Here is a 23,105-nt window from a genome sequence, read left to right as displayed (position 1 = left end):
GTTGGCACCCTGATCAAGACGTTCCACCTTCCAGCCCTGCTTGAAGAGTTGGGCGCCTGCTGATGGCTGGCTGAGGGTTTGGAAATCAAGGACATTCTGTTACCAAAAAAACTAAACCCAAAGAGATCCATCATCGTCGTTTCAGAGATAAAAATAAACTTTGTTCATTACTGGGTGACGCTGAGCATCTCTCAAAACTTCAGTTCCCCAATGGTCAAAGAAGAAAGTTGGAGTAAATGACCTCTTAGACCACTTTCCAGTATAGATGGATGAACTCCAATTTCACATCCTAATAATAACCAGCATTTCTGAAACACTTTATGGTTTTTCAAGGCATTTTACAAGTATTTTCTCACTTGATCCTCCCAGGAACCCAATGTGGTAGGTGCTATTATTAAACTCATTTTGTAGAGGAGAAAAGTGAGGCTAGGTGATGTATCCAAAGTTACACATGAACTATCTAAGGCAAGATTCTAACTCAGGTCTTCCAACACTCTCTTCACAATACCACCTAGCTGCCTCTAACAATTTTACCTCTGATAAAGGCAAGATTTCTCCATCTTCTATGACAACTTGTCAGCTGCAGACCAAGACATCTAATTGAATTGGTGTCCATTTACATGTCTTGCTCACTTTGGCCAGGTTTGAAGGGAAGATTGGAAGTAGGAGGTATTGAGGCTCACTATTTTATTAATATTTGGAACTCAATCACCACAGATCAACAGCTCTAAAGAAATTTATAATTTTAGATATTTGCCCAAGATACTGAGAGGTCAAGGATGTACCCAGTTCTTACAGTATGTGACATAAAATGGAGGATTTGAACCCAAGATTTACCAACTTTGCAGCTAGCTCTCTCTCTACTGGACCAGGCTTCTTCTCTGCCTTGTTCATTTTAGGTATTTAGTATCAATAGTATTTTTAAAGGCATAAAATAAAATATATGGAATTACAAATTATCTCAAAGTGTGGTCATCAAAAAATAAAGATGTTTTGTATATATTACCTTCTTAGAGTCCCCTGACAACCTTATGAAATGTTCTCATTTCCAGATGGCAAAAACTGACTCTAAGGGACATTAAATGTCATGCTTATTTTCACCAAGAAAAGTGTTGGGACCAGTTCTTGATTCACAGTCACCCCTCAGACAAGCTTACTGAATGAAATTGGATGGGATTTTCCTTAAAACCTAAGCAGGTCCCTGATTTCTCCTCCACTATATCCAGACATGTGCCATCCTCACAAGGGTCCCCACTTTCCCAGGAACACAACGATAAGATGTTTCACTTGAACCATTGACTGAAATCCTAAATCAGAGATGGATCACCAAACCCACAGAAAGCATCAATTGAAAAAAGAAATCCCAGTTACTGCCAGGGTGGAAAGTTTGGGTTTATAAGATCCTGTGTGAGGGTTCTAGCGGGCGAATCATATACATCTTGCAATAGCATTCACTAACAAGACGAAAAGGGGAAAATTGGGAGGAAAAAGAAGAGAAATATGTGAAATTATCACTAGTGCAAAATTCTTGCCAAACACTGGCTAATGTGTTGTTCCTGTTCAGTCATTTGAATCATGGCTGACTCTTTTGACCTCATATAGGGTGTTTTTTGGTAAAGATAACAAAGTTGTTTGCCATTTCCTTCTCCATCTCATTTGATAGATGAGGAAACTGAGGGAAACTGAGTAAGTGATTTGCTTATGATCTCACAGCTAGCAAGTCTCTGAGGCCAGATTTGAATTCAGGAAGATGAGCTTCCTGACTACAGGCCTGCCACCCTGCTCACTATGCTATCTACCTAGCTGCCCTATGACTGATGTTAACCCAGTCCAACCAATTCTCCTTCCTCCCCTAAAGCTTTTGCCTAGTAAGCCTAGGAATACCCCAGGAACAGTCAACTAATCTCTTCAAACCCCTGGTATTTCTTTGAGGAAACATAAATTCCCCTTGTCCAGAGTAACAAACAGCTGAATCATGGGAATTTGTTTATGGAAACAGAGGGATTTATGATGGAAGTTCAGAAGCAGGTCATGGCCATCAGAAATGAGAGAAGGGCTTTTCTCAAGGAGCCCATAATGCAGATTAGGCAAAGGAATGGTGAGAACTGTATAGCACATCAGAAAAGGCAGTGGGTGGAGTGCATAAGACACTGGGCTAGGATTCAGAAAAAACTGGTTTCACATACCATCTCTGATACTATCTATGTAATGCTAGACCACCGAGCCTCTCTGGGTCTAAGTTTAATTATCTGTAAATGAATTAGCTGATTTCTAAGATTCATTTAAGCACTGATGCTATGCTCCTACAGGTTCCAAAAACTCAGTATCTACATGACACCTAGCAAGATATGATTTGGAAGCAATTATACATCAAAAGTTCACTGTATTTCAAGAACTGATACATAAAAAATCTTCATACTACAAAAAAAGAGCTCCAAACATTCTTGGCTGCTTAATCAATAAAATTTTACTATAACCAAAGTATTAGCACAGCATACATTGTTGCCCACATAGCCTACATGTAACATGAATCCATAAAGAAGTCATAACATTTTTAAAAGACGTTGTCATATACCAAATACTCATAATCTCCAAATTATATAGAACAAAAAAGCTTAGCAGGAGCAATCAAAATCATATGGAATTGTGCACATGTGGTTTGTACAAAGGATGCTTTCATGGGCGGCTAGGTGGCGCAATGGATAAAGCACTGGCCCTGGAGTCAGGAGTACCTGGGTTCAAATCTGGTCTCAGACACTTAATAATTACCTAGCTGTGTGGCCTTGGGCAAGCCACTTAACCCCATTGCCTAGCAAAAAAAAAAAAACCCTAAAAAAAAAAAAGGATGCTTTCAGTGATCCTAGAGAAAGTGAGATTGCATTCTAATATTTTTATTGGATTACAAAAAGCAGATATTTTATTTTATCTACCTGTGCTAGTCTACAAAACATTAAATATAAAATAGCAATAGCAGGGGAATTGCTCTTCTCTATTTACATATGGTTTTTCTCTAGTAGAATGCAAAATCTTTGTGAGTTTCATTCTTGTCGTTGTATCCCCAGGACCTAACATATAACATAAAATTATTCATAATTATTGAATGAAGTATGAACATTATTATTCCAATTTTATAGATGAGGAAACTGAAGTAAAGAGAAGTTAGTACATGGTCATAGTTATCCAAAAAATAGGCATCAGAGCTGAGATTCAAAGTCAAATCTGCTGGTTCCATATCTAATTCCTTGGTATAAATTTGGGAGTCATCTGAAGAAATGAGAGTTGACTATAAACTATATATTGGAAGCCCCTTAAGGGTGGGAAGTGTTTCCTTCTTGCCTTTATATATCCAGTCTAGGTGTTAGTAGGCATTTAAGTGAAAGTTTGTTGATTGAAGAAATGAAAGTCATTGAGATTTCCAAGTGAAAAAGTTCAAAAAGAAGACAAGTAATATCTATATAGATCCATGGAAGTATATCTATAGAGAGGTAGATATTTGAATGCCTTATATTTATTTATCTCTACTTCTAAAGATATTCCATAAATGATGCAATGTTTAAAAGAGAAAAGATCTGTCAAGTCTTCCAGTTAGGGCATATCATGTATATCTAGAGTTAGAGGCATACATGAATATACCTACATACAGTTCCAAAATGATGAAGAATTATAAAGATAAGTATTTACATATATACATGCATACATACATGCATGTACACATAGACATTCAGAGAGATAAACAGATAGCTCTAGAGAAAGACAGGTAAATAGCTGAATAGAGACAAACAGACAAGCAGGAAGGCAGGTAGGTAAACAGGCAGATATTTACATACATATGTGTCCAAGTATACATACATAAACATGCTTGTGTATATGCATTTATAAGTACATTCATTCAGCATGCACAATGTCGTTTATTGGGAGAGTTCTCAACCAACTTGAAGGTTTACTAGGTAGAGAAACTTTGCCTGAGAACGCATCTTTCTGTGGAGGATTCTGGACCATTTCACTGATAAGCTCATTGACAGGATTGGGGAACATCTATTAAGTAATGTTTAATAATACCATTTGGAATGGAAAGCAGAGAGCAATACATCTTCTCTAAAGTCATTTCCTTTGATTAAACCACATCAATTTCTAATATTAACTCATGTTACAGTGTCAAGGACTTTTCAGTGACAAGAACTTTCCTTTTTATGTCTTCAGGAGCTGTGTTTGCTAAGGAGTCTGGGGTCACAGGAACTTGCGGCTATCAGGTCAAATCTCTAGAAGGGTTTGTTCCCAGTGGGTGGCCACAAGGTTCTGGTCCAGTTGTCCAGCCCTTCTCTGTTTGTACAAAAGAATGAAGATACTCTATTGATCCTCATATTTCCATTTTAGTTGAACATCCTTACCACCATGTTTATACGGAGCTTAGATAAAATGAGTAACCAGATATTTGGTAAATTATTTGATGATATTGTTGTTAATCACTTAGCATTTACAAAATATAAATTAGTTTAGAATAGTAATCTACTACCAAGAAAAACTATATATACATGAAGAAACAATCATATGCTGTTGACAAATAACGATTTGATACCTTAATCTGGGTAATGAAAATATGGTCTGAATCAAACATAATTTGCAATTAATGATTTTGCCATGACCTTTGAGATACCACATTACTGTAGGACTAAAGCATGAAAAAAAATTTTTGAATGGTGATCTAATAGAAAAGTGTAATGACTCACTTTGTACAGCTCATGCTTTTGAGCTAGAAGGTCAAACAGTCACATTGAAACTTGTGCTCATTCTGAGTGGCAGTGCTTTGGTTTGAGGGGTGGGGTGGAAAAGAAAAGAAAAGAAAAAGGAGAAAGCAGCAACATAACTTAAAGTTGAAATGGCTAGACTGAATCTTGGGTATCAGCCAATTTTTAGAAATACATATAATATAGAAGATATATTATTATGTGTATATGTTATGTTATATGGTTATATGTATGTATGCACACACACATACACATACACATACACATACACATACACATACACATACACATACACATACACATAAATACGCACAAAAACAAGTAAGGATAAATTTGGTATTCTGACCTAATGGCTTTATTTGGAAAGCATCTCCTCAACCATCCTTTTGGCTTTATACTCTCCCTAAGCACAAGACTCACTGATATGGATTGATAAATGTCCTGATGGGTTTATACCCACCATGCATCAACTTCACTACAAGGAAATCAAGTCGACTTTAAAAATCTTAAGTGCCTACTACATGCAGGAAACCATATGAAATTTTGAAATGTCCATGCCAATCATCTAGCACAATACCCAATACATAGGAGGCACTTAATAAATATTTGGCGATAGCTTAATGTTGTCCACTCCAGGTCTTCTAGTGGGGCTTGCAGACCTAGATTACTTGTTCTTATCACATATGGAATTCTCAAAAGATCAGTATTATGAACTTTGTTCCTAATCTGGTAGGGAGTTTGGGAGAATAATTTGAAATACCAATATGCTAAGAAATAAACTGTAATACATTTTGCTAATATTTTTCAGAAATCTTAAAGTTATTCTTGAAAATAAAAAAATTGAAAGGAAATTCATTTAATTTTAGAAAATGGATTGTAATCAACACTCATATTCTGAGAATTTAAATCTTGTACTTCAAAAAGGTTTAAGTATCATCATAGAGCATTGTGATGGGTCCGAAGGATACAAAGACAAAAAAAAAATCAATTCTACCCATCAAAGATTTTATGCTCTACTGGAGGAAAACAGAAGAGAATTAGTACAATAATATAGTTGATCTGACACTTTTTCTCACTTTTGAAAAATCGATCTAAAGTATCAACAGCATTCCTTTAGACTATAGAGGCAATTTTTCCAGTCTTCTTGATGAAAGAAAAAGTAACAATTCCCATAAAGGACTCAATGTTTCTTTGGAAAGAGATTTGCCAAGCCCTCCAGCTAGAGTAAGGCTAATACAGAACATGATTGCAATCTCCTTACCAAGCTGTAACAATGCTGTTTGAGAGAGAAGAAAGATTGGAAATTGGAATTTGCTATGGAGACCAACAAAACACATAAAGTCCCAATTTGAGCCATATTATCTTCACTCTGGAGCATTTTTAAAAAATTAAAATTATACCTTTTCAAAGAGTACTTTAAAAATTAATTTAACACTAGTTTAACTCAGAAAAAAGTGCTAAAAATAATGGTTTGTTCCAGAAGACAGATGATGAAACATACTTCACTGAGAAGGAAATGAAGAAATGCAAAACTTTTTCCTTTAGGGAGATGGTAGACTGGTTTTAGAATGGTGTTAACTCAGTTGCTAGCTAGGTTAGTTTTGCTTAACTATTTTTCTTTGTTACACAGTAGGCACTTAAATGCATATTGATTACAAGGAGGAGTTTGCTTTTAGAGGGAGAGTATATTCAGAAATGATTAGGATATAAAAAATAAAAGATATCAATGTATTCTTAAAATTTTTTAAAGTTAAATTTGCCCCCATCTTGGTAAAATGATAGAGGATTACAAGTGCAGAAAGTCTCATAAATTATTAGACTATTATAGTTGCTATATTGATCAAATTTGCTTGGCTGTTTTCTTTAATTAAGGCAACATTGGGAAATGATTTGGTTTAATACACAAAAGACCTAAAAAGTTTTTTAAAATAAAGAAATAAACTTTAACAAAAAAAATGTGTTCTATTAATGTTTTCCATTTGAAGTGTTTTCACCTCACAAACACCACCCAGTTTTGCTGCAAGTCAAAAAACAAATAATGTCTCTCCAAGTATAATGCTTGGCTTACTGCCAAGCCTGCTGCAAGCCAAAGGAATGACTCTAGTTGGATTCCATAGGTTGCATGCAACCCTCTATCCAAGCAAAGTCTACACCAGGGAAATGCATGTAAAAAGCAGCCTGTCTGGACAGCCATCCATTATCTCCACCCTGAAGAGATGTGCCTTGGACAATTCCTTTCCACTGAGCAACGTGCCAGTGACAGTTACCCTCTGGTCAGATCACACGATTTATCTACCCAACAAAGGCATGTTTCCGGATGCAGGGCATTGGGATTCACTCCCAAGGAAGCTATTTGAGCACTCGATGTCACTCCATGATATCCAAAAGACTACTTTTCCTTCAATATATCTACTGCTCAAAGTAAATAGACTTGGGTTGGGTTTTTTTTTCAGTTTTAGGTTTCTGCAAGGTAAATGGGGCTAAGTGGCTTGCCCAAGGCCACCCAGCTAGGTAATTATGAAGTATCTGAGGCTGGATTTGAACTCAAGCACTCCTGACTCCAGGGCCAGTGCTCTATCCACTGTGCCACCTAGCCACCCCAATAGACTTGTTTTTAAAATAATCTCTGGTTCCTTTAGAAATCATTTGGGTAAAATGAAAACAAAAAAAGGACCCCATGATGCCAGTATCTATCTACTGATAATGCTGAGTTTCCTTCACAGATATAAATTCCCATGTCAATGTAGCCAAAAGGTAATAGGGAGAGGCAAACTTCATTCAAAGCAGGCAGAAAGGATAAAAGAGAGAAGGCTCAAAGAGAGATGTGAAGTTTAGCTTAATTTCACAAGATACCCCACCACTTTAATCTACAAGCACTTTATCTAGGCTTCTCACTTAGGGACTGGCAAGGGTATGAGGAGCAAGGCCCATCTGCTAAACTTCAATCACATACTTACAAACCACTTCCCCACCCCACCTCCCCACCCCCACCCTCCCACAGAGATAAACAAACACTCACCCACACCAGAGAGTATAAATAAAGCAATACATATAAAGCGTAAATAAATAAAATGGAATGGCCTTTGCTCCAAGACCTGAGATTATTCAATATTGTATGTTCCAAGTGTCCCTATTTCTGATGCATCAAGTTTTTGGACTTTGGACTCTGCCTCCCTAGACATTCCAAACCTGTCTGACACTTGTTAGGTGACTCCCGAGATTTGACCTATTAACAGCTGTTATAGCTCTGCTTAGTCTGTACAAAGTTTTATTTCAGGTCTCAACCTATTTCCTGTGTAATCCTCACTAGCTGCCACGCCTCACCTCAGAACTTATCTCTTGGTCATCCTTATCTTGCTTCACCATCCATACACCAGCATATGAGGTTCATACCCCTCCTGAGCCATCTCCAACCATCCTGTTCCATCTCTGGCCACCTGATCCAGGTGGCTCCAGAGGAGAAAGTGAAACTGTGCTGGTGACTTAACCCGGCATCCCCCTCACTCACAGCATCCACTTTACTTGCTTACCGCAGCATCGCCTTCCTGATGTTAAGGTCTTCTTCAAGAACAAAGGACAAATTTCAGCATCAGCATGAGAGTATATTCATTAGATGAACACAAACAAACAAAAAATGAATGAATAAATGAATAAATGAAATATGAATAAAATAAAAATAAATGTCTACCTCAAAATCAATAGTGATATCATTATCAATTATGTTTTGTTTTCTTGCTATTTTCCTTTTTTAAAATAATATTACTCTCAGTTCCCAATAGCTTCACCCCTATAACAAGTGAATATAGTCTAGAAAAAACAAATTAACTAACTGGCAATTTCTGAAGGTGTACCCCTCATTCTTCACTCACAATCCACCACCTTACTGCTAAGAGATGGGGAATATGCTTCACTATCAGTCTTTTAATAGTTCTTAAAAAAGATTATTTACAAATCCACAGTAACATCCCTTCCAGATCCTTTCCTCATTTTACTGAAGTATTCCTGTCTAAAATTAGAACCATTGTGAAGTCACTGCAACCTCTCCCTCTCCACTAAGGTACCCTTCTGCTCTGTAGCCATGGACACAATCTACACTGAGTTCAGTTTTGGGGAACCAACCCATCTAAAAGAAGGACCAGATGCCTCTTTCTGTACTTCTTGAGCCAACTACACCTCCTCCACTTCACCCCAACAAAGTCCAGGAAAAATGTAGCTAAAAGTTGTGTTTTGTCAAATCTACATGTCTGCATCCCTCAAGGTGGGAATCGAATAGTATTTAATGTACAATATAAATCAAATAGGGGATAGGTTGTTATTTCATAAATACAGTAGAAATGCTCAAAAGTCTTTTATAAGCTCCCATTAACAAACAAACAAGTCTGTAAATAACTATAGTTATACTCTGCCAGCAATCTAATACAATCAAAATATAAAATATTTTCAAGGACAACAAATTAGGTTTTTTATCTCTGGGGTATACTTTCTCCTTTAAGCCAGATCTATTCTGGTCTTATTCAGCCAGCGATCATATTCTCCAAGAGCTCTGGAATAGTTTTTGGGGACTCCTGCAAAGAGTAACCAGAAATGACTGGAGACATGGGATCATCAGCCCTCTTAAGCTCACATGATTCCCTCCAAACCTGGACATGTTCATTTAAAAATCAATATTAGGATGAGGCAAAATAGACCAGATAGCCAGAGGTGTGAACTCAGTTTACCCTATGGAGACTCTCTGCTGTGGCTGCCAGGGGGAGCAGTTGATATACTGCTGGAACAAAGAAGGGCCACACCTCCTCCATGCCTCATGGGAAGTCCTGCAATTAAGTAGTAATAATAATAGGTAAAATTTATACAGATTTTTTTAAAGATATATAAAATCTGGGGTGGCTAGGTGGCACAGTGGATAGAGCACTGGCCCTGGAGTCAGGAGGACCTGAGTTCAAATCTGACCTCAGACACTTAATAATTACCTAGCTGTGTGGCCTTGGGCAAGCCTTACTTAACCCCATTGCCTTGCAAAAACTTTAAAAAAAGATATATAAAATCTTTAACATATGTTATTTTATTTGATCCTGAGAGCAACCCTTTGAGGGAGATACTGTAGCTCCATTTTACTCTTAAGGGAACTGAGGTTGAGAGAGATTAAGTGACCTCTCCAGGGTCATACAGCTAGTAGATGTCTGAGGCAGTATTTGTACTCCAGTTTTCATGATTAAAGATGCAGCATTCTTCAGCCACTATTCATGCCACTTGGAGGTTTGAAAGAAAAAAAGGGTCAGGAGCAAAGTCACCCTCTTTTTAAAGGGCCCCTGAGTCATCATCCCTTCTAACAGTATCCATTACAGGAATTACTTAATCATTCCCCAAGCTCCCAAGCTCTGAGACAGCACATGTGGTCAGTCAGAAGCAAAGAAGTTATGCTCCTTGATGCCCTGTTACTCCTATTTCCAAACTCAGACTTATACAAATACACACTATTTCCCCCCATCTTCCTGTTAGTGATCTTATGTATACTGAATTCATTTAAAAAATAGTTTTCTTAATTAATATATTGTCCCAAAGTTTACAGAAATTTTCATCTACACAGTCACTTCACACAGTTCCTAAACAGAAAAAAAAAATCAAAATCTGAAATGAAAGCAAAGATCCCACTCCTTACCACCTTTCCCTCATCCACTCATCAATAAAGACAAAAAAATTATCTTTAACATTAATGTTCAGGAATATTTCAAAAACTATCAAAGCACACACACACATAAATATTGGATAAAAATGCTGTCTGTCCATATGCAATTGTGCTTTTCATTGCAGTCAGGTCACCAGGAATGACATGTCAGATCCCATTAAGGTAAGGACTTAATAGTAAATTTGGAGGAGAAGTGATGACTGCAAGGAAGAAGAAAAAAAGCAGAAGTATCTGGCAACAAGAACTGAATATGCTTTCTGGGAAAGAAACAAGCCAAGTTCTTTTGCAGGGAGGAAGTAAGAAAGGAATCTTCTCAGGGGTTCTCCCCTTTGAGTATATCATAGATTCATTATTAGTCAGCTTACAGAAGAAAGGATGCCCTTTTAGAATAAAGCTTTTTTAAAAATGTTTAAATTAATAAGATAGAATACAATTAATTGCAATATTGGTTTTTTAATATTTTATTATTTTTCCAATTACATGCAATAAAAGTTTTCAAGTCATTTTTTTTGAGGTTTTGATTTTCACATTTTTCTCCCTCCCCAGAAAAAGCAATCTAAAATAGGTTATACATGTATGCAATATTGTTCTTAAAATGACTGGGCATTTAAGTTATTTTGACTATTATAAATATTAAAATTAACTATAAAGGGCATATGAAGAAAGATGCTCTCAGGGGGTGGCTAGGTGGCGTGGTAGATAAAGCACTGGCCCTGGAGTCAGGAGTACCTGGGTTCAAATCCGGTCTTAGACACTTAATAATTACCTAGCTGTGTGGCCTTGGGCAAGCCACTTAACCCCGTTTGCCTTGCAAAAACCTAAAAGAAAAAAAAAAGATACTCTCAGCATCCAGAGAAAAAAAACTGATAAATAGAAGTATGTATAAAATACCTATTTGTATCTAATGGAAACCATGGGAGGGAGGAAGAAAACAAAAAGAGAAATTTATATGATAATTTTGCATATTTGAAAGGAATAGCAAGTTGTATAATTTGCAGTTCAATATGTAATCATCTTTTTTGTTATACTATGTTATAGAAATGCTTGTTTTATTCCATAAATTAAAAGAAATTTCTTCAAATTTTTAACTAAAAAATGCTAAATGTCAATTAGAAATTAGTGAAAATAAATAATTCTTCCCATGAAAATTCATGTATTCTTTGAAATCTATTTATAAATTCTTTGGGGGTCTGTGGAGCCCAGGTTAAGAATTTCTGTAACTGTTATGAGAGGAGCAGTTTTGGTGTGAAACAGAAAATGATGGCCTTTGTTGTTTTGTTGGTATCTAGTTCAGATATAAGAAAGAATAATAGTAATGCCAGCAAATGTGATGGGTCATTATGGCAGAGAGAGTCAGGAGCTGTCTTCAGGAAGACATTATCTGAATGCAATTATTGGTCACCAGCAGTATCTTTCTCATGAGACTGTAATGTCGCTCAAATGAACTAACAGCTTCATAAACTTTAAAAGGCTATATAAATGAAACAGCATTATCATATGGACAAGAAACAATCAAGTATAGCATCAAGACAGGCCTGGAGCCAAGAAGCCCTGGATTCAGATTTGAACTCTGCAACATACTGGGGCTATGTGACTCAGGTCTAATCATGTAAATTCTGTTCCAGGCAATTTCCTAAGGCAAGGTAATAGAGAACATTCCTTATTGTGGAGTTCCTATTCCACACAATTTATATTAGCATCACTTCCTTGCTGTCACTTTATTTTATCCTTTATACCTGTGTTGTCAAACTCAAACAGAAACAGAGGCCTCTAATCCGTACATAAGGATCACTGAGGGCCACACACTGACTTAGATTTAAAATGTAATATTAACTCTGTTTTGTTGAATTTTTCTGTGTTTTCTTAAGTCTTTCCCAAAGGCATTTTAATCTGGTTCCGGAGGTTCTTAGAAGTTTTGAAAGCTACATGTTTGAAACCTCTGCTCTAAGACCATACCAGAATGTCTGAGGAAGCTTTGTGATGGTGAAAGAACCCTCAAAGTGGAATCAAAAGATCTAAGTTCAAATTCTAGTATTTACAACTACTGCTATACTAGTCCAAAACTAAGAAAGTTAACACAATATCAGTGAAGAAGGGTGGCTAGGTGGCGCAGTGGATAGAGCACCAGCCCTGGAGTCAGGAGGGCCTGAGTTCAAATTTGACCTTGGACACTCAATAATTACCTAACTCTGTGGCCTTGGGCAAGCCACTTAATCACATTTGCCTTGCAAAAAAAAAAAAAAAAACCTGAAAAAATTTTTAAAAATATCAGTAAAGAAATACAATGAAGGAGAGCTATAGGCATTGGTAAAATGGCCATTTGTTTAGATGTCATAGCATTGTTGGAGGGTGTATTCCTGGATTGGGGGGTAGGTGGCAGAGGAGGTAGGAAGTTGAGTTCAAATCTTGTCTCTGAGACTTCCTGGCTATGTGAAATTTGGTAATGACTTACCAAATGTACATGACTGTACACTCTCTGCTTCTCAGTTCCTTTATAAAATGAGGGAGATGGACTTGGCCCCTAAAACTCCTTGCAGGTCCAAGATCCTATAATCTTATCAAGTCCTTTAATCAAACACCATTCATTCTTTCGTTCAGAAGTCTGTTTGCTATATTTGTCTCCTCTCCAATTCATCAATGTTACCATTGCACCATCCATCTCCCAGAATACTTCTCTGGATTTTAAGACTGTGGCTTATTGGAAAATGTCTTGACATGATCTGGAGCATATATAATTTATCTGACTTTTATATTCAATTTCCAATCTCATTACTAGGCTAGGAGGTAACAATTATCACCTTTTAATTATTACCTAGGATATTCTGAACTCTGTATTCCACTTACCCATCCATGATTAACAGGACAGGTTAGAATTCAGTGGAAGTAATTCAAAGTCAAGTTGGGTTGCAGCAGCAGATGGGCCCCCTGGTCAATAGACCGCAAGACTTCTCACTTGAATGATAAGGAAAGAGCCCTACTGAAGGCTATTTCTTCCCTAAAGAAATCCTTCCATTGAGGCAGCTAGGTGGTACAGTGGATGGAGCACCTGCCCTAGAGTCAGGAAGACCTGAATTCAAATCCAGCCTCATACATTTAATAATTGCCTAGCTGTGTGAACTTGGGCAAGTCACTTAATCCCATTGCCTTAAATAAATAAAATTTTAAAAAAAGAAATCCTTCCATATTATCCAATAAGGGGCTACTGCTTGAGGTAGGGGGTGAGTACCTTGTGCCTGCTGCACCACTAGATGAAATGCAATACAATCTCTACCAATGCCAGGTGCACTCTGGAATCTCAGACTCTCGTGGAGCACTGCTAATCCCCCTTTGGTTCCACCCTTTCATGGTTAGCATCAACTTCTTATGTCAGATTGGAGGGAGAGGGGAAAGTGCCAATACCACAGCTCATCTCTTCCTATCCCATGATTCTTCTTTCCTTCTGTTCTCATTTAAGGTAACATATAAGGAAAGTCACTTATAAGGAAAGACTGTTTAAAAGGCTTTAATTGGAATAATAAGAAGCAGCACTGAAAAGAGTGCTTAACTTGGGTCCCCAGGATCTAAAAAGCAGCAAGAGGTAGTGAATAGGGTACTCTACTTTGAATGAGAAATATCTCCATTCAAATCCTACCATAGATACTAGCTGTTCAAGTTTTTCTGTGCCTCGGTTTCCTCATTTGTAAAATGAGAGAAGTGGCATCTGAGTTTTCCTCCAACTTTAATTATATGATCTTACAAGACAGCCTGCACATATATTTCCATCTTGTGCTTCTGGCAGAAAGGGCAAAGGCCCAGAAATTCAATTCTCCATACCTCCCACTCATGGATTGGAGTCACAAACCACCTGGGTGAATCAACTTCCCATTAAAAGTGACTCAAATTCAGTTGGGATAAGTGACGTGGGTTGACCAAGAAGGGTGGCACCTGGAATTGACTTTACTTTGAGGTGAACTTTGATCACTGGCTTTCTGTCTCACCTTTATATCAGGAATGTTTTTTATTACATTTATTTTAATGCATTTAATTGCATTTGTCTCTCTAGTACAGAAATCCTGAAGGGCAGGAATGGTTCCCCCACTGGCCTGAGCTTCCAGGCTATCATAGTTCACCAGCAGATAAGGATGTGGGTGCTCACTGGCTGAGCTTGTGTTTCATTTTCCTTACCTTTCTCTCAAGTTCACAGTCAGTCTCTTTTTTTAACCCCAGTGCAGTTTTTTTTCCATCACTTGCTTAGACACAGATGAGGTTCTAGAGCAGACCTGCCTCTTTCTCAGGACACTGTGAGCAAAGATGATTGGGGAAAGCATTAGCTATCAGGATCTCTCTCTATCTCATTTCCCAGAATGGGGACCAGTTAGCTTATTTTAAGACTACACTCCCCCATAGGTGAGGTGAGTTTTTCCATAAAAGGAATAGAATCTGTCTCATATCTAATTCGCTTGGATTGACATGGCTTCCTGGTCTCTAAAGAGTACACAAAGTTCACCTCTTCAGAGTAATATGGTCCCACAGACTTAGCAGAGGTCCAGTGGCTTCTGAGTCACAACACTCTGACATTTTGACTTGATGTATTTCTGAATGGAAACTAAGGGGAAGTGGGACCTACCTGAGCCAAGTGTTTTGTCTTTGAGTATGCTTTCTAGGTTTTGGCTAAGCAAACCTCTTTGTGTTAACTGATGAATCACTGAGGATCATTTACTTCCAATATGAAACCTAAATTACCACAGGATGAATCCAAGCCAGACTTGGCCAATGCAGAGGGGCATACATGCCACAAGAAAGACCTGCCCTCAGCCTTATCCCGGGCTAAGCTGTTAAGAGTGGGAATTCATACACCCAAAGGGCAACAAAAATGTGCATACCTTTGATCCAGCAATACCACTACTGGGTCTATACCCTGAAGAGATCATGAAAAAAGGTAAAAACATCACTTGTACAAAAATATTCATAGCTCTATTTGTAGTAGCAAAGAATTGTAAATTGAGTAAATGTGCATCAATTGGGGAATGACTGAACAAATTGTGGTATATGTACATTATGGAACACTATTGTTCTATTAGAAACCAAGAGGGATGGAAATTCAGAGAAACTTGGAGGGATTTGCATGAACTGATGCTGAGTGAGATGAGCAGAACCAGAAGAACATTGTACACCACATGGAGTTGATGATCAACCTTAATGGACTTGCTCATTCCATCAGTGAAACAATCAGGGACAATTCTGGATTATCTGCAATGGGGGAATACCATCTGTATGCAGAGAAAGAATTGTGGAGTTTGAACAAAGATCAAAGACTATTATTATCTTTAATTTTAAAAAAATCATTATTATGTAATCTTGCTATCTCATATTTTTTTCTTAAGGATATAATTTCTCTCTCAACACATTCAATTTAGATTAGACTGCCTTCTGTGGGGGCTGGGGGCAGGGAAGCGAGATTTGGAGGAAAATTGTAAAATTCAAAAAAATAAATTTTAAATTTTTTTTTAAAAAGTGGGAATTAATAAACAGTCTAATTTTAGCCAGCAATCTTGGTAGTAAAAGGGAATTGGGTGTGGACTGGAGAGTAAAAGGATGGCTTTACTCTCATTTACTTATCATGATTACCTGATAAAATCCACCCACTTCTAGAGGTGCTTGCTTCCTCCAAGGAATGCATAAAAAGGTCATTTTTTTCATGGTAGTATCTAACTGCACTGGATTTACCCCAGCACCCACCCCAAATGGATTTCAGAGTCATAGGCACTCAGTTACCATCTGACTGGAAAGGGAATTTGTTTGGGCTGGAGGAATAAGACAAAGTAGTCAAAGTTCCAATTTCTAGGGTAGACATGGAGCTGTTTAGACTTGGTTTAAGACAAACAACCTGAGTGAAATACCCCATCTTGGAAATGAAGTATGGGCTAAATTTGGGATCTCTAAGTTCAACAGGATTCCATGTCAGATCAAATTATAGTTCATAGAGTATCCAAGGTCTAATCCAAGGGATTAGTGACCATCCAAAACTGGGAAAGGAAGCAAGGATTTGAGGATATTCATTCATCCATTCATTCAACAAACATTTGCCAAGCCCTTACTACATACATGCCCACTACTGTATACTTAAATTCACATGAAACACTCTGCCCTTCAGGAAGCTAATATTCTTCTCAAAGAAGCCAGCTTGCACATAGTTAAGAAAATACAGAATATACATAGATTCATTTGAAGGGAAGGATAATCAGACAAATGCAGAGCAAAGGACAGAGGAGCCGGGACATCAGCAAGATAATGATTTGTCTCAGAAAATCTCTCCACCCAAGACAATGTGGCATCTTTGACATTCTCTTTCCTCTCTTCTATGTTCTATTGCTGCTGTGGTTCCATTTACTACTTAGCTGTATAATGTAAGCCAAGGATACCTCCCTGAATTTTTATTTTTTTTAATAAGGTGGTGGGGTTAAGTGACTTGTCCAAGGTCACACAGCTAGGTAATTATTACCTGAGGTCACATTTGAACTCAGGTCCTCCTGTCCCACCTGAACTTTGATTACTTCTAATATCCCTCCTCATAGATTGTCATGAGACCCAAAGAAATAATGGATCTAAATGCACTTTGTAAAATACCAAATAAATGTCAAGCATTCTTCCTGAATGTTACATTTACACTCTTCTCAGTCAAAAAAAAAAAAACACACACACACATCAATGTGTAAAGCTGAATAAACTTGGCAAGGAACAAGGTTCAGTAAATGTTCAAAACTACTTTTGAAACATCTTGAGTACAACCAAACCCTGAGAATACTTTTCCAAGTTCAATCCCTCGTGTATTTGCAAGGAAATGTAATCGCTGTGGTTTTGGTCAATTTACAGTTAATTCATCAAAATGCCGTAGGAGTTTATGAGCTCTTTGACCTCTAAGAAATATTTTGAGCTTTCTTAAGTGGAATAAGCTTCCCATCATCCCCCCCCCCACAGAAGTAGGATGGTATATTTTGAGAGAAGGAACTGAATTTAAACCCCAAAGAAACTGGATTACATTTTAATGTAAGTAAAAGACATTCTGTTGTCTATAAAGGTCCCCAGCTCCAAAGGGTTGGGATGATGGGTCAACATGACTGACATGGAGCTTTGTGGTGATAAAAGTCAATTGTTAATGGGAAAGGAGATTATGTCTAGGAGAAAAGTCTGTTTTTAGAGAGTTTTGTGAACATATACAGACCACACCAAACCACCCTAAACTTCTTAAGGAAACAGTCACAGATTCTATTTCTTGCAACTTCCTCTGGTCTTGATCCCTTGATGTTTCATGTTTATCTGCTTGTTCACCAATAACTTTTGAAGGATTTAACTAATTCTCACTAAATTTGGTGCATGCTCATACATAGTAAAAGGCACTTTGGGGTCATGAAAGTTGTGGTTTCAAATTCACCTTAGACATTTAATACCTAGATGACCCTGGTAAAGTCACATAACCTTTCTCAGCCTCTATTTTCTCAAATGTGAAATGAAGACAATAAAAGCATCTAAGAGGGGCAGCTAGGTGGCGCAGTGGATAAAGCAGCGGCCCTGGAGTCAGGAGTACCTGGGTTCAAATCCGATCTCAGACACATAATAATTACCTAGTTGTGTGGCCTTGGGCAAGCCACTTAACCCCATTTGCCTTACAAAAACCTAAAAATAATAATAATAAAAAATAAAAAAGAATTAAAAAAATAAAAGCATCTAAGATCAAGTTTGCTTTATATAATGGATATAAAATTCTTTGTAAATGTTAAGATTTTATATAGGATCAGTCATAGTAGTATTAGGAACTTCAATTTGTGAATCATGCTGTATCCCAAAATAAAATGACAATTGGCCTAAAGAGAACATTAATGTATTGGTTTGATTTTTTGGTTTGTATTTCTGGAGCACTTATTGTTCAATTCAAATTCTGTTTAGATGTATTAAGTGCCCATTGTGAGCAAAGCAATGTTCTAGGCATAAAAATGAAATCCCCACGTCTAAAGGAGACAATATTGATAGTTGTTATAGTACTGCATTTCAGATACCACTGAGTTTAAATTTCACCTCTGATATTTAATCAGTTGTATAAAGTAAAATGTTGGGAGGATAGAAATGAGGGTCCTACTCACACCAATAATAGCATACTTAAAACAGAAAAACTCCAGGAGACTGGACATTATTGAAGTGCTCTCCAACTGATAATAACTCCTTCCCAAAATTATCTTATATTCATTTCACAAACTTTCTTTATAATTTATGTGAAACGTGGTATCTCCCTCCCTAGAACATACATTTGAAGGCTGGGGTCAGGACATTTTCTTTTGTCTTTGTAGTTCCATTACTAAACAAAGTATATGACTTACACTGTACACTTAATAAAGGATGGTTGATTGAGTGATTGATTGAGCAATCACTTCTCCCCCTCCAGGAACCAGAATATTCCAGACTGACAAAAACTGAAGGCATTAATTCTGCAAGCAAGAAGCCAACTTGGGGGGGGGGGAACCTCATTGAGATGCTACATTCTATCTTGAATTCTGAAAAATATTGACTACAAATCCTCTAGTGGTTTTTTCTGTCAAAGCAATTTGCCACAGCAATCTACCTCCTGGCCTCTTCTCATACAGTCTCAGGGTCTAGAGTTCAAAAATTATGCTTAAACCATCTCTTTCTAAAATTTCATCCAAATTCTAATCACCCTACTCTCCTCAACCTCTTTTCAAAAACTTGATACATGCTCAACTGATTCCATGGTACCCTTGGAAATCTTTCTTCCATTGTCCATAAATAGCCTCTATATCTCCAAATTTTTCTACTCCTATTTCTTCCATTCCTTTGAACTGAAATTTGAATTTTCTGGAGTACATAAACCATATCCTTTAAATGCTTTTCCAGTAGTGACTACTCCTCCCAATGTTCTCAAGTCAAAGGGCCTAGAAGAGAGCCAAGTATAGCTCTTGCTTCCCTCTGCTGTTTCCATACTATTGAACCTTCTTTACTCAATAACACCTTTTCAGTCCAGGAAATCTACTTATACCCTCTCTTCACACTAGTGGTTATCAGCTACTGAATGTCATGTCATTCTTCTAATGTTCTTGATGATGTTAGTATCTATCCTTCTATCTTGTTCCCTGCCATCATCATTGGAGATTTCTGTATTTATTTTGACCACATCTAACCAAAAAGCTGATCCCCTCCATAGTTCCATTGACCTGCTTCTTTACTCTACTTCAGTCACATACAAAAATGATCACATATCCGTCAAAAATTGCACCAACCCCCAAATCCGGAACTTTTAAAACACATTGTCCAACCACAACTTCCTCTTCTTCTATTTCTCCTATTCTCTCCCACACTAAACATACGCTGCCCTTATTATGACCTTCAGTTTCTTGGTCCAACCCTATTTGCCCAGTTCATCCATTCCCAATACTATCTGAATTTACTTACAAACATATTCTTGATCCCATAGTTTTGCTGACCCTCTTACACTGGATTAGACAGAGTCATCTCATTCAACTGTTCCATATTCAGATCCAGCTTCTTAAGAATCTTGCTACTCTACCCTTAACAAGACTTTTTCCCCTTTCCCTACAATGACTTTTTCATATCTTTTGATTTCTCCTCTCACCACCTATAGTAGCACCACCCTGACCCTGAAACCCAGTGATCTGGCCTCCTATTTCACAGATAAAATTGGGGTTGAGTTATGTGAACTTGTCCAGCTCCTTTCTTCTTTTCTTCAAAATTTTCCAGCCCTGTCACCACCTCTGATCCATCTAGTAACAGAAGACCTAGTTCAATCATTTACAAAATCCTCTTTATACTCATATTTTGCCTACTGTGTCCAGGTACTTGCTCCATTCTCCTTTCTATCCCTCTATTTTTTCTTCTTCCTCTACCTTTCCCCCTTTTTCTACTTTTTTTTCTCCTTTTCCTTTTTTCTTTTTCTTTTTTTATCTCTCCTTTATCCTTCTTCCCTTTAATCTCTCTACCACTGACTTCTTTAAATCATTAAACATGTCCAAATCTTTCAATTCTTTAAAAAATATTGTCTGCCAATGACCTTCCTATTGTATATGACTATCTTCCATTCTCTTTTCTCTCCCTTGCTATTAAAATTCAGTAAAATGTTGTCTAAACCAGGACCTTGCATTTTCTCAAAACCTACTCCCTCTTCAGATTGTCATCTAAATTCTACTCCCACTACTCTAATGAAGCTGCTTTCTCTAGACAATAACCTTGTCACCAAATTCAAAGACCTTTTTTTGCATCATCAGCCTCCCTGACTTCTGTAACTTTGGACAGAGTTTGCTAACTCCTCATACTGGACACATCTCCTGACTTGGTAGACATCACACTCTCCTGTTTTCTTCCTGCTGCTTTAATGAATTCTTTTCAGTTTCTTTTGTTAGTTCTTTATTTTCTTTCCAATCCTTTAATATGGACATTCTTCATGCATCTATACTTAGTCCTATTTCTTCTATGTTTATACTCTTTTTAAAGTAATCTTATTCAATCCAAATATCATTTCTGTGCAAAAGATTCCCAAATTCATATATATATATATATATATGTATATATATATATATATATTATACACACACACACACACAACCTTGAATTCTCAAGATCTCCAGACTCACACTTCCAAAAAGAACTAGAGACGGCAGTTTTTGCATTTGAGGGAAGATATTTATTTGCCCACAGCAAGCAATATGAAACTTGCTTCCAAACCAACATTTTCAAGACAATTTCAGTAGAAATGGGAAGAATCCAAGAGACCATCTAGCTAACCTCCTGATAGAGAACCTACAATTTTTAGGTTGCTGCTAGGAACACTATCATGGAGCCAAGAGAGTAGTATGTAATCCATATGAGGAAGAGCTCACCTGGAATGCAACTTCTAAGGTGAAAATTGCTCCATCTGGTTACTTTGTATTTTATATAATTATTCTTGAGAAGTAGTCAATCATAGGATTCTTGATAAGTTCAATTATTTCTATACTGTGAAAGATAGGCCATGTATTCCAAATCTTTGTCCTAAGACAAAGTTTAGACTGCCCCATTAGATTGTCACCTTTAAGATATCTCTACCCACTGTTCCTTAGAATGATAAGCATTAGCTATCTGAAACCATCAACAAGTATTATGTTCAATGGGGAGAGGCTAGAGGCATTCCCAATAAGATCAGGGGTGAAACAAGGATGCCAATTATCACCCCTGCTATTCAATATCATATTAGAAATGTTAGCTTCAGCAATTAGAGAAGAAAGAGAAATTGAAGGAATTAGAATTGGGAAGGAAGAAACAAAACTCTCACTGTTTGTAGATGACATGATAGTATACCTAGAGAATCCCAAGAAATCATCCAAAAAAACTACTGCAAACAATTATCAATTTTAGCGTTGCAGGATATAAAATAAACCCTCATAAATCCTTAACTTTTCTATAGATGACTAGCAAGATACAGCAGGAAGAGCTAGAAAGAAAAATCCCATTCAAAGTAACCTCAGACAATATAAAATACCTGGGAGTCTATTTGCCAAGGCAGACTCAGAAACTTTTTGAAAACAATTATAAAACACTTCTCACACAAATTAAATCAGATTTAAATAACTGGGCAAACATCAACTGCTCATGGATAAGTAGAGCTAATATAATAAAAATGACAATTCTGCCATAACTAAACTATCTGTTTAGTGCCCTACCAATCAAAATTCCAAAAAAATTACTTTAATGAGTTACAAAAAGTTGTAAGTAAATTCGTATGGAGAAATAAAAAGTCAAGAATTTCCAGGGATTTAATGAAAAAAAGTGCAAAAGAAGAGGGCTTAGCCTTACCAGATCTAAAATTATATTATAAAGCATCAGTCATCAAAACTGTCTGGTATTGGCTAAGAAATAGAGTGGTGGACTAGTGGAATAGATTAGGTGCAATAGCAGGAAATGATTATAGTAATCTGCTGTTTGATAAGCCCAAAGAGTCCAGCTATTGGTATAAAAACTATCTCTTTGATAAAAACCGCTGGGAAAATTGGAAGTTAGTATGGAAGAAACTTAGATTAGACCAACACCTCACACCCATTACCAAGGTAAAATCCAAATGGATACAGGATTTAGACATTAAAAAACACTGTTATAAGCAAATTAGAAGATCAAGGACTAGTCTACCTGTCAGATCTATGGAAAAGGAAGCAGCTTATGACTAAGGAAGAAATGGAGAACATCACTAAAAACAAACTAGATGATTTTGAATACATTAAATTAAAAAGCTTTTGCACAGACAAAACCACTGTAACAAGATCAAAAGAAATGCAGTAAACTGGGAAACAATCTTTACAACTGATGTTTCTAACAAAGGACATTTCTAAAATATACAGAGAATTGAGTCATATTTTTACAAAAAGCTATTCCCCAATTGACAAATGGTCAAAGGATATGCAAAGACAATTTACAGATGAGGAGATATAGTCATATGAAAAACTGCTCTAAATCATTATTTATTAGAGAAATGCAAATTTAACTTCTCTGAGGTACCACTTCACACCTCTCAGACTGGCCAATATGACCAGAAAGGATAATGATAATTGTTGGAAGGGTTGTGGGAAATCTGAGACACTATTACATTGTTAATGGAACTGTGAATTCATTCAACCTTTCTGGGCAGAAATTTGGAACTACGT

At 37.0% G+C, this 23,105-nt stretch overlaps 1 long non-coding RNA gene across 2 annotated transcripts in view; it reads right to left on the bottom strand.

Annotated features, from left to right (window-relative positions):
• Positions 1-23,105, bottom strand: part of LOC141511743 (uncharacterized) — an 83,574-nt gene that overhangs the window by 32,791 nt on the left and 27,678 nt on the right. Inside the window, exons 1-2 of one of the 2 annotated variants that reach the window (XR_012475381.1) lie at positions 8,576-8,717; positions 8,276-8,306 (exon numbers count right to left, since the gene is read on the bottom strand). The exons of the other annotated variant lie outside the window; for it this stretch is intronic. This is a non-coding gene — a long non-coding RNA (uncharacterized LOC141511743). Of the gene's footprint in view, positions 1-8,275; positions 8,307-8,575; positions 8,718-23,105 lie in introns of those variants that run through there. 2 annotated transcript variants of the gene reach the window in all.

This window comes from Macrotis lagotis, chromosome 2 (genome assembly GCF_037893015.1).
Source record: "Macrotis lagotis isolate mMagLag1 chromosome 2, bilby.v1.9.chrom.fasta, whole genome shotgun sequence".
NCBI lineage: Eukaryota > Metazoa > Chordata > Mammalia > Peramelemorphia > Peramelidae > Macrotis > Macrotis lagotis.
The sequence above is the reverse complement of the archived record's forward strand: the minus strand, read 5'-3'. Positions and strand labels throughout refer to the sequence as shown.